The sequence below is a fragment of the Catharus ustulatus genome, chromosome 2 (genome assembly GCF_009819885.2).
Source record: "Catharus ustulatus isolate bCatUst1 chromosome 2, bCatUst1.pri.v2, whole genome shotgun sequence".
Classification (NCBI taxonomy): Eukaryota; Metazoa; Chordata; class Aves; order Passeriformes; family Turdidae; genus Catharus; species Catharus ustulatus.
In genome coordinates this window covers 60,692,670-60,705,103 of record NC_046222.1, presented here as the reverse complement: position 1 = coordinate 60,705,103, position 12,434 = coordinate 60,692,670, and the positions used below count along the sequence as shown (strand labels likewise).

At 43.3% G+C, this 12,434-nt stretch overlaps 1 protein-coding gene across 6 annotated transcripts in view; it reads right to left on the bottom strand.

Annotated features, from left to right (window-relative positions):
* The window catches only part of ENOX1 (ecto-NOX disulfide-thiol exchanger 1), a 362,795-nt gene extending 351,579 nt beyond the window's left edge, over window positions 1-11,216 (bottom strand). For 4 of the 6 annotated variants that reach the window (XM_033051505.1, XM_033051506.1, XM_033051498.1 and 1 more), the window contains exon 1: window positions 11,147-11,216. The gene's annotated coding sequence lies outside the window, so the exon portion shown is untranslated. Of the gene's footprint in view, window positions 1-10,366; window positions 10,578-10,919; window positions 10,939-11,146 lie in introns of those variants that run through there. The other 2 variants (XM_033051499.1, XM_033051500.2) reach the window with 2 other exon arrangements.
* Window positions 11,217-12,434: the final 1,218 nt, after the last annotated feature.

The following is a 12,434-nucleotide window of genomic DNA, read 5'->3' as shown; positions in this document are numbered from 1 at the left end:
TAGTTATGGAGTAAACATCTGGAGAAAAGCAGAAACTAGGGTCTAATGGAATCTTATTCTTTTCTCCACATGCTTCTCAGAACTCAAGCAACTTTCTTCCTCTGATTGAAGACAGTCACTGGAAATACTGCAAGAAGTCCACAAAACATTTACTATTAAAAACACAAACCGCAGACTACCAAACTAATTTTGTAACATGATCATTCCTCCAACGTGGTCCAAAACTGAAAGCATACGAGTCAAAACACACAAAAACACAGTAGCTAAGTTTTAAGTCTTTAGACAGTAAGATCTACCATTCATTTAAGTTTATTTTCAGGGGTGCCTTAACAACTTGGACATGGCTACATAAGCTTTTTGAAGACAGATTAATTTTCTCTCCAGCTATGCTTGCTTCGTGATGGTTTTGTACCAGTCAGGTCTGAACCTCAAGTTGTGTTAGGGTGGGATCATGCATGACAAAGTGAATTTATCAAAATGTCTCAAGCCTAACTGTGCAACATGGAAAAACGCCCCACACTTAGCTGGACAGGGAAGAAAATTCTCAAGCCTGAAGTATCCATGTTCAACTGCCAGCATCTCCTACAACTCAACTGTTATATATTCCACTGTTCTGACACAAACAGGAGTAACAGACTGATCATCTGGATTTCAGCTTAAGTTAGGAAACCATGCTCGTTCTGTCTCACTTCCTGTTATCCCACTCACTGCAGGGCTTGGTGAGAATCACAGACAAAAAAAGCTGGAAACAACCATGCAACAGGATCAGTTGCACTCTTTCGAGACAACGCAGTTATATCTATCAAATTCTTTATCAACTGATAAAGCCCCACAGTGTCCACACAACCCATGCTAGGATCCTTCTGCATCCTTGTCACTAGAAAAAACTTTCTAAACTTTTTATTTCTGTCAACATATTCAGCCTATTACTTTTACTCTACTCACTGTGGGCATTGTAGACTTTTTCCTTGCAGGTCAGACTTCTTCCTGTTCTCCATTTTCACATAAAACATTTAATCTTGCAATTCAGTTTTTATAGCTACTGACGTCTCTTTCAATATTTTCTCAGATATCTGATGTCAGTTATTTGCAAGTTAGATGAAGAAAGTTTCCATCTGAACTGGAGCATCATCAGGCTGTAGCTGCTTGAAATCCTTCTGAAACCATCATTATGTGCCTTCCTAAAATTTTCACTTCCCTGGAGAGTCTCTGGGGATTTTTTATATTTATATAAAAATATAAAAGAATTATACAATGCAGTATAAAAACTATTTACAGATTCTCTCTCACCAAGATGAACTCAGCATCAGGACAAACCTACCTCAGAAGTTCTCATTTCAATTTGTTTCTGCCACTACTACGCTTGCTCCTCAGGCACTTACAGAATGACTCCTTGTTGTACAGTCATCCTGTGGCATCCCTTGGAGACATGGCTGGGAGCACTACTACTAGTCTGTGTTTTGTCTTGCATGGATGCCTCTAGCCACTTTCTGAACACTTTTCATATTCACTAAACACCTTGCATTAACAGAAGTGCTGTTTCATTTAGGTTCAGTTCTGAGTTTTGCATTGCCCTTTTCCTTCATCGGTTTAACAGTGAACTACTGAATTTAAATGTCTTTGAAAGGGCAGTACATACAGGCTTACACCTCACTCCATATTGCTCATTTTGTGTTAGCAAGAAAGGAGGTTTCTCACCAACTCAGAAGTCTTCATTTTCCTCGTGTTTAAAACATGAGTGGCTCTTGCTCTTTGTCCCCTCATAACAAAATGATTCCTCTACAAGGAAATTACATTGAAGTGCCATTGAAACCTAGAACAGTGACTTCAGTGATTATCACAGCTGTACTTCAATGATGCAAAGTTTGTATCAAGCTTGAAGCTATCAAGTTTGAAGCTGCAGTTCAATGATGCAAGGGATCTCATCTTCAGGATTATCAAATTCAACCTTCTGCTTTCAAATCAATATTCAATTTCCTTGGGTAGCCTGTCTGACACTGGAGAATCAAAAGAAACTGACTTTCTTCATCATTTCAAGATGACCACTAGTCCTTTCTGCCTAGCTACACATGCAGCATTTATACTTGAGGTATAGAAGAATTGTTTGATTATAGTGAGTTGACTGACTCGCTTCAAACTACTCCCTTGATTCTTGGGGAAGATGAGCCTAAAAACTATTATTTTTATAATATCTGCTTTATTTGTAGAATATAACACTGAACAGAATAAACTTTGTTACTGTGGAAAAGGTAAGCATAAGTATCAGACCAGCAAGCTGGCCTTATACAGGATTGCACATCAGAAGCGCTGCCCACTTTTTAGCTTTGAACAAATGAATCCTGCTCTGACTGCACAGGTCTCTCATCTCATCACTTTCCATGAAAAGCAGATTACATTAAGCAGCTACTTGGTTCTTTCATTATCAGCAAGGCTTCTTCTTCCTTTTCCCCAGAGACTTCATGCAGTTATATAATCTCCCTTAGCATTTTCCAAGAAACTGAAAAAGAAATTCCAATTTTCCAGTCTCCTTTTACTTAAAAAATGCTAATAGTTTCCTTCATAGGGTGAATTTACAGCTCCCTTATCTTTTGTAAAGAAAACAATATAAACTACACATTACATTTGTTCTGTAAAATGATACAGAAGTTAAGCAAGCATATCACAAAGAACAAAACTGAAAAAGCCAGCTAATGACATACACACCATACCTGGTTTCACATGCTTTTACATAATAGTGTTAAGCTTACAGAATTGATAAGAAACTGAGTAGCTAAGTAGATTGGCAACACTGAGGCTCTCGCTCAAGTTTCACCCAGGTCCCTCTAGGAACTGAAATGGCATGTTCCCTCACAGGCTGTCAGTGAATTAAATGGTAATGGCTCTCTGGTTCATATGAAATGGGAAATTACACTGCAGAAAATGATTCATCAGCACAAATGGTGTTTCCTCTTACTCTGAAGATATGTATAAACGTGAACCAAAAAATGGCCAAGGGTGCCTTCATTAGCTAAAATGAAATTAACCGGAGAGATGTTCATTTCAGGCAAACTAATGGAAAGACAACATATAGAAGATTCTAAGTCAAATGTACTTTCCAGGATCTTTAAATTATCTGCTTTCTTATGGAACAGCATGTCACCAATACTTCCACTTATGCTCTGCCTGAAGACAGTAGAAGCCAGAAGGACATGTGCGTGGGGAGGCAGGAGGATGCGTGAACAGACCACTCACAGCTAGTAAATCCACAGAGTGCTTGCTCACATCCATACCTGCCAGCAGAGGATCACAGCCACACTCTGATGTGTCAGTAACCATACCACCCTGTGCTGTGATCTCAGTAGATTTCACTGCTAAGCAAAGGTCCCACCTCCAAGAAAAACTCTAAACTAAGCAAATCGCTTTTCAGAAAGTGCAGCTCTCTTTTCTGAGCCATGCCAACATGTATCAGAAGTCATCAGAAGAGATTAATCCATGGACCTCTAACACCAAAATACCTCTACCACTGCAGAAGGAGAGGGAATGCTTCACTTGGTAGAAAATAGCAAGCTCTTATTCTATATACAGAACAGCCACTGAATTAGGATATAACACAATTTCACAGAATGTCAGACCAGCAAAATACTAGGAAGCAATCTGCTGCTTCCAGATGAAACAAACTTATTTGTCATTGCTGAAATACTTCTTATAAGGGCAGAGGAGCCAGTGCTCATTCTAAGAGCATGTTCTCATTCTGGTTATTACAATCCACCTCCCTAAATTCACCCCATGCCTTTATCAGCCTCTTCTATTTCATTTCTTCTTTGCTTCCCTGACAAAATGCTTCCTAAAAGGAATGAATAAATCTAAACAGAATTGTTAAAAATACTATTAAATCCTCACTGTATTCTACCCCGGGCAGAACTGTTATGCCCTGAAGCATTTCTACACTGTGTGTAGGGCACAGGTCCCTTTAAAACCTGTATAGAGACAACCTGCCATACCAGAATAGTTGTGCATTATCCACTCTAGACATGGGGAAACTGTTCCTCCACAAGCAATGCTAAGATCCAATATACAAAACCCCACATCCCAAATGGTAACACGACGTAAAAAGTACCTGTATAAAAGCAGTTTAAAGCCTCATTTAACTAAACTCTAAAAATAAAGATCTATTAACAGAAACAAGTTGTAATTAAGATTACTGTTGACCTAGCTTCTCCCTGAAAAGGAGAGATAATAATCTTACATTTACACAGTACCTTTCAGTCTAAATTATCCCATCCAACAAGCCTGATCTTAGACACACTTATACAGAAGAGTGTTATTAACACACACAAATAATTCCAAGTAAACCAATCTACACAATTTGATCACCAGCACCTACCAAGATTGATCCACCTGATCAACTGTATGGGTTCTATTTATCTGACTCATCCATCTACAAACAAATTATCCATCCCCCAAAAAACTGTCCCTCTAGCAGAAGCAATGCATTAGCAATCAACCTCAGTCTTAATCCTTATGTTCTGCCCAAAAACACCAAAGCTTCCTTCAATTTAATTCCTTCAAAATGAACCTCTTCTCAGACCTCCATCAGCAACCTATCCACCAACTCCCAGAGACAAGGAGCTGGCTTACCTCTCAGAGGATCTCTATATAAGCAAATACACCTAGAGTGTATTGGGAGTGTACTGGTTTTTAATAGATAGACCAATTTTTTTCATGTTATACTGCACACAAGACCTAAATCAATCTTCCACTACTTCAAAACACTCCTTTCTTGCACTGTCAAGTACTTAAACTAAAGGTCAGTCTCACCAACCAGCTCTACCCCAGATCAGCCTTCCCTTGTATGTGATACTCCTGCAGGATTACTGCTTTAATCATTAACATGCTAAGAAGGGTTATTCTGGATCACTTGTTTTTTACCTTATGGTTACCAAAATAGGCTTGTTTAACAGTTGGCTGTCAGGTATCCATAAAGCACAGCAGAGGGAAATCCACCTCCTCCTCTACAATTGGCATGGCTGTTGGAAAACATTCCCTGATGATATCAGTCTGCACAACAGTGTTTTTCTGAATGCTTGCTTTGAATAACATGAATTGCAATAAACCAGTGTATTGAGTTCATTCCAGGAAAAGGTTCCTCAAGAAAGCTGTTATTATACCTTGAACCTGCACCTGGATGATGGAGACATTTGGAAAGATTCTATCTATGTCTCTCCCCCTTTCTCAGTCTCTACCAGACAATACACCACTGGTGGCAGAGGTCATAAGGACTTGCACTGCACACTGACTAGCCAGATCACAGGAGACAGCTGTGCTGAGATCAGGGCACTGTGATGGGAGAACAGGAAGGAAGGAGCAGTACCTGCTATCCATCATTGCACCTGATGGCAGTAAGTGTCCTCAAATGATAAAAAAATGCTGCAGAAAATGTCAAGAAAGAGGAAGCTGTCACCTCTGTGCCCTTTACACCACCTGAGATGCTCATCATTTCCAAAAGAGAAAACAAGTAAATTATTAACCCATAGCTGTTTACTAAAAAAATCTACTGCAGCTAATCCTCGTACATCCACAATCCCATCACTGACTCAGCCTGAGCCTGCATGATAACCCTGTTCTGAATTCTTCATTATAAAAACACAGAACACAACTCAGCACTGGAAACCAAGGCTGGCTGGCCTGGGATCTGATCTTCTGTAACCTTCAGCTGAAACTAGAACAAACCAGAAGCATGTAAAGAGGCTGTTAGATCTTGTGCCTCATCTCCTTGAAAATGCAGGATTCCCTTCCCCAGTTCACCTGCCAAAAATTTGCCTACTCTTATTTTAAACATCTGAAGAGTTGTGGGGGGCTTGCACTACACCCAGGCTAATATAGGCTACAATATATTTTTCTATTACTGAGTTTCGGCCCAGAATTCATCTTAAACTTTCATTTCCTCAATTTCTCCATTTAACCCTAGGTATTCTCTCACACAAGGCAGGAAAAAAAATCTAGCTACTTTGACTGAAAGACATTTCAAACACAGATGTCTGTGTTTGAAATGTATTTTAGTCAAAGCAGTCCTCATGTTAACTACCTATGGGGAGATGGGTAGTTAACTCATCTCCCCATGTTCAGTCCCAGTCTAGAAATGTCTATTTTTGAATGTTTCCCTTCAAGCTAGTTTCTCCAGACCCATGAGTATTTTGTTGGTCTTCTTTGAACTCCAGTCAAATTGTCAATACCTTCCTGTTAAGATGATATTCAGTTTTCACCTGTGTTCACACAGATTCTTACAAAAAGGGAATCCCACGTCTTTGTTCACCAAAAGGGTACCTTTTTCTTGACAGCTCAAGCACAAACCATGCTTTTCTGTAATCAAATCCCATTCCAGACTCATTCTCAATCCCTTTTAGCATCATTATCACTCACCAGTGAATTCCTGATTTGATACCCCTTGCCCCAAGAACTTGCCTTTTCCCCCTACTTGTTCCCTTCACTCTACTATCCTGGAGAAATTGTCCTGAAGTTCTGTTTACTACAAAGCAAAGATATCAGTTTTAAAGGTTTTGCCCTGTTTAAAAGCATTTAATTACATGCCTAACTTTCACCACTTTTTAAAATCCAATTGATCTCTGCAAGTAGAGATGAGCTTAAGCACACACTTTAAAAAAAAATTGGGTGCTCTGCTGAACCAAATCCTCAGGTTCTGTAATCACTTGAATGGTCTACTTTCTGTATTTGGCAAGAATTGACAGCTCAATGATTTAAAGTAACCGGTTTTTACAAAAAAAAAAAAGCTTCAAGAGAGCCCAGAACTGGCATCATGCTTTCGTTCGTTTCCTAAAAGAACAGGAAATAAATACCTAGGTAAATATCCCTCAGTGCAGCAATCATGAAGCCTATAGATTTAAATATGCAGTAAGTAACTATATTCTCATTGCTTCAGTACTCTGAAAAATAATAATAAAAGAAACCCTTTTGCAAAATTTTGAAGAACTCGTGTATCTCAGCAAAACATGCAGCACATTCCCTGGTAGCTCATTAGCCACAACCATGATTGTGCAGGTAAAGAGAGAGAACAAACCTGTCCATTTCTTAATTCTTGTCTTCTAAATGTCTTTAAATGGAATGGACATAACTCACTGCTCTGCTTAAGATGAGCTTTAGTGGGGAGAAGGGAGAAGAAGGTCTTTGGTTAGGGTCATGGGTTGGCTGTCTCCACCAGTGGCCGACCCACATTACAGCAGATGAAAGCTTTACATTCACCACCAGCAACAAATGCAGCTGGCATAAAAGAAGTTTCATGGAGAGCATTTAAAATCGCTTCCAAATGACTTCCATTGTTTATATACAGAATACTTCATGACCTTTCTCTCCCCCTTTTTTTGTTTGTACTTTTTGTTTTCTTTGCCTTTTCTCATTCTGCTGCCTGGCAAACACAGGCAGAGGCAAAGTAGGGACCGCAATTAGGCAGCCATATCAAGCTTCATCTGTGGACTACCTAATTGTGAGATTCAAGTTTTGGGAGTAGTGCCATCTGAGAAAGAAATGGAGAAGAAAAATTGGAAAATGACTACTTCCTCTCGATCCATAAAGCCTTCCAAAATTCAATTAGCATGTTCTAAACTAAACCATCCACACATGCACTAAAATATGTGATTTCAAATATAGACAAGAAAGTAACTGCTCATAGATATTTATCTGAATTATAATACTCTGGCCATTCCACTTCAACCCTTTTTATTCAAGTGGCATCTGCTGTAACCTTTTTGTACCTCAGTATTTGAGATGAACCAGGAAAATATCTATAGGCAATATAAATAAATTGTCTGTGACTGCAGATGGGATCTCTTAAATAATGCTGTGAACCCCTAAGTCACTCAGAGAACACCCTTCCCATGCCAAGCACAAATACTGTTGTTTAATAATGCATACATGACTGAGTTTGCTGTCTTCCCCACAGCAAATTTTTCTTGTGATTTTACAGTTTCCCAGACTGGAATATTATTTTCACTTTCACAGAATCCCTGATGCAACCAATAGGAAAACTACCTCTGTTTCAATTTACTGTGTGGTGTCTGTAAACACTGCTGGATAGTGAAGACCTGTAGGTAAAACTCGGCAAACACCTTTTTGCCATTTTCTCCTATAAAACAGAGACAAAAACATAGAAACTTCTCAGCTGCATTGTAGATACAACTACACATCTGTGCCTGCTCACCTTCTTTTCCTACGGCAGCTCAGCATCTCCAGCAGCTTCCAGAGCACAGACACCTGCACCCATCCCAGGTCAGATCTCCAGCTTGCACTAATGGATTTTTTCAGATAGATGGCAGTGCACAAAGTGCATCCCAGATTGATTCAGGGTCGAGATGCCATTTCAGCGCTCAGGCACTCTAACTAAGGGAATTACTGCATTATCAAAAGCACTTTTAGAAAGATGACAGCTTAGGACCCAATCCTGCTGCACGGTGATAGCACAGAATCCTTGGAAGGGCTGAACTGGGTGCCAAGAACATAAACACAGCAAAGATGCACTTAAGATTTTACTTTCCATTCCTAGGAGCCACAAAGGATTTTTCTTCCAATACATTCTAATAAACATAGTTTTAAAACACAAAGCTAAAGGATGACTAACAACACAAAATCCAGAAAGATATTGGATGTTGGATACAGGAGATGATCTATCTGATTTTCAAGGGTCTGTAACAGCACAGATTTAGAGACAGTCCTGCAATAAGAACAGACAACTCCAAATCATTCTTAATGGTAAAAATTCTGCTTAATTTTTGTGCACTCTTCATTCTAACAGACATTATCATTACAAGACCAGAGTGAAATTTTAAACATTTAACTGCATTTACCCCAGTAAATCTTTTTCAAAAAAGGAAAATATTAACAAAGCAGCTGAAACAAATAGAGGAGTGAATCTCCCAGCACAATTAGTACTTCAGTATCTACTACTTGGGGATTTCAACATATAGCTATCATGATGTGGAAGCATCCACCACCGTTTTGTTTTCTGTTTGCAGTAGGGGGTTGCTAGGAAACAAAATACTATTGTCTGATTTCATGATCTATTGCCTGGTTTGCCTGGCAATAAAGTCTTCTAAATCTATTACCGGATTATTTCGTATTTTACAGTGAGATTAAGACTAACATTAAAACACATGCACACAGAGAAGAGCAGTAAAAAAATGCCTCAAAATTCAGGGAAATGTATATATTCCAGGCTGAGGAAGACAAACTATACTGAGGAAAAATTAACTCAGGCAATCTGGTGATATTTATATATGCACACACTCACACGTGTATCAGCCTTCCTTGACTGTATCTATAGTTTTGCTGACTTGTCAAAGACTCTCTCACTTCCAAGGATACAAAGCGTTCTCTTACTACTGGAGAGCTACTGTACACTGCAAGTTCTGTAAATACCACATGCTGCAGAACGCCTGGTGCGGGCAAGCACACATGCCAACGTAATTTTTGTTCTTGGAATTCAGATCTAGGTTGTTCCAGTGCTTTAATTTCTTTACATAATTTTGTGGGGCTTTTTTCTTGTACATTCAGACAGGTAGAAAAGTCAGAGACAATTCCCTATTCCCCCTCCAGTTGTAACATAAATAAATAAATAATCAAATAGATAAATTAATAAAAGCAGCAGGAAAAGTGATCTAAAATTGAAAGCCACAATAGCAAATTTCACATACTTTTGACCGTGGCAGGTCTTTGCAAAATGAGAGCATAAAAGATTATGAGAACCAGGCAAATGTGGGTGCCTACCAATGCATTCCCACAACATGACAGGAGACCTCAACTGCAGAAAACAATCAGACTTAAAAGCTGAGAGACAGATGAAGAGAGTTCAGAACAAAGTCATAGAGAGGAAGGTTTAAAATAAAACCTGCAGAGTAGTTATTACTGTTTTATGTATATCTACAATTTCACACCATGCACAAAATGCACTTTTTCAAAGTCCTTTCAACTTACTTATTAACACCTATGCATTTTATCACTCCATTTTAAATTTGAGGGGGGGAAAAAAGTGAATGAGGTTCATTGCAAAAAAAATCAAAGCTTTTGAGATGCTACAGCATAACTCCCAGGGATAAGAAAAAAAAGTGACAACACACAACATAGAAAATACACAGTTCATGGGAACGACCTGAAAGCTTCTTGCCTCTCCTGCTTAGGGGTGGATTTATTCAACCTCTATAGTTTCTGATAGTTTCCTATCAGAAGCTAGGAGCCCCCACCAAGCCACATTTAGAATTAAAGAACAAAAGAGTAAAATGCAGGCGAGCTTCTTCTACCCCGAACAACAGCAAGCTACTTCTAGCAATTAGATGAAAGCAGCGGAAGATGGACATGACCCACAACCAATCCCTCTCCTCACCAGGGTCGAACACGGCTGTTCCCCAGCTGATAACCCGCTACAGTAGCACTGCTAGTTACAAAACGGAGCGCAGGTCTCGGTGATACCAGGATCCTGTCAGCTACAGCTTCACTGAAACCTGCTTTAAAACACTCTCCCAAGGAACGAGGAGAAACAGGAGAGGAATGGGACAGCCTCCTCCCGAGCTGCCACCACAAACTGCTCTGCCAACTGCAGGGGGGCTGCCGGCGACCTCGCAGCCGCAGGGGGAAGCTCTTAGAGGGAAGGGGGCAGCGGAGGGACCCCGGCCCCGGCTGCGCTGCCCGCCTGCCCACGCGTGTGCCCCGGGGGAGCTGCCCGGCGAGGCGGGGACAGCGCGGGAGCCCCGTTCTACCCGTGCTGCAGCAGCGACTGCAATTAAAAAAAAAAAAAAAAAAAAAAAAGGGAAGAAATTAAAAATAAATAAATAAATAGCCCGCTAGCGGGAATGGGAAAATAAAAGCCCAGCCTAAACAGGCGGACCCCAAACAACAACAAACACGGGGCGCCCAGGAGAGCAAACTTTCTGACTCACCGGGAAGAGCCGGTGCCCGGGGGGCGCCGGGCAGCGGCGGGGGCGGCGCGGGGGCCCCGCGGGAGCGCAGCCGGAGCCGGGCGAGGCGAGCGCCGCCGGCGGGGCTGGGGCAGCGCGTCTCGCCCCGCTCCCGCCGCCCTCCCCTCCCTCCTTCCCTCCGTGCCCGTCCCTCCGCAGCGCCGGGAGCCGCCCGGGGCGCGCTGCCGCCGCGGGACCGCCGTACCTACCTCCCGCTGCCGGTGCGGGGCCGCGGAGCAGCGGGAGCCGCCGCCGCCGCCCCCCTTCGGCGGCTGCCGGGCCCGGCGGCGCTGCAGCAGGCGGAGGACGCCCCGCGGCGGCGGGGAGCGCGGGGCCGGGCGCCGAGAGGCGGCGGCCGCCGAGGCACGGGCAGCGCGGTGCTCCTGCCCGTCCGGCCGTGAGAGCGAGCGTGTCTTGTGCGTGTGTGTGTGTGTGTGTGTGTGTGCCGGGGAGGGATGCTGCAAGGGACCGAGGGAAAATTCCCCCCTCCTAGCAAAGCCACCGACAAATGGCAAGGCAGGTGTGCAGGGGAGGCAAGGCTCCCGAAGGAGGAGGAGGAAGAGGAGGAGGAGGAAAGGGGAGAGGGGCGGTGAGAAGGGCGGGGAGCGCACAGCCGTCACGGCGTCCCGGGGACAGCGGCCCCGCCGGGGAGGTGGCGGGCGCGGCCCCTGGGGCGGGCGCTGGGGCCGCACGGAGCGGGGGAGCCCCGCCGCAGCCGCGGGAGCGCAGCGCGCTCCGCCGGAGGGGCGGGAGCCGCCGGGGAGCGGGCCCTGCGGAGCTCCAGGCGCCCCCAGCTCAGCATCCTGCCGCAAGTTTTCCCTGAGGCCTCCCCCACCTCAAATGCCCTTTGTGAGATGCTCAACAGCCTGTAACAGCCTGTGCAGCTTGATGAGCTGCACCCCATCCGACGGGATCGGTGCTTTCTTTGGGAATCCTCCCGTGCGGAGTAGTTGCGTGTCTTACCTACGAGGCTTCCACCTACCCTTTAGGCGGGGCTTTGAACTAGCACCTTTTAGGAGACATCCCTAGACAGAGGGTCTGGCTTTTTGCTTATTCATCTCCCGGGCAGGCGACAACCTTCAAGTGTGGCAAGACCACCTAACCTCACCTTTTCATGCGGGAAGCTATGGGGCAGGTGACCGAGGACAGCTCTTCCCAGGACAAGGTGCTGGACCCAGGGGTGCGGCCAGCAACAAGTGCTTTCCCAGAGAGGCTGCAGAACGCCTCGTCTGAGCAGAGAGTTAAGGAAGGCTTTGCCGCTGCATTTCTGCTCCCAAGGACAGTGCTGCCTAATCTGAACTCTTCCTGCTATTTGAAGGGGAAAAATCTGCTTCTTTCCTGCCCTGAATTACCATGCAAGGCTGCTGTAAGCAGTCCCTTCCTGGGTAGAGATGGTTGTGATTAATTGCCGGAGAAAGCCTTTGTATGCTCATTTACGATGTGTTTCAGCACATTTACAGGTGACGATTAGTGGACAGGTGAAAAGTGGCCGAAAGG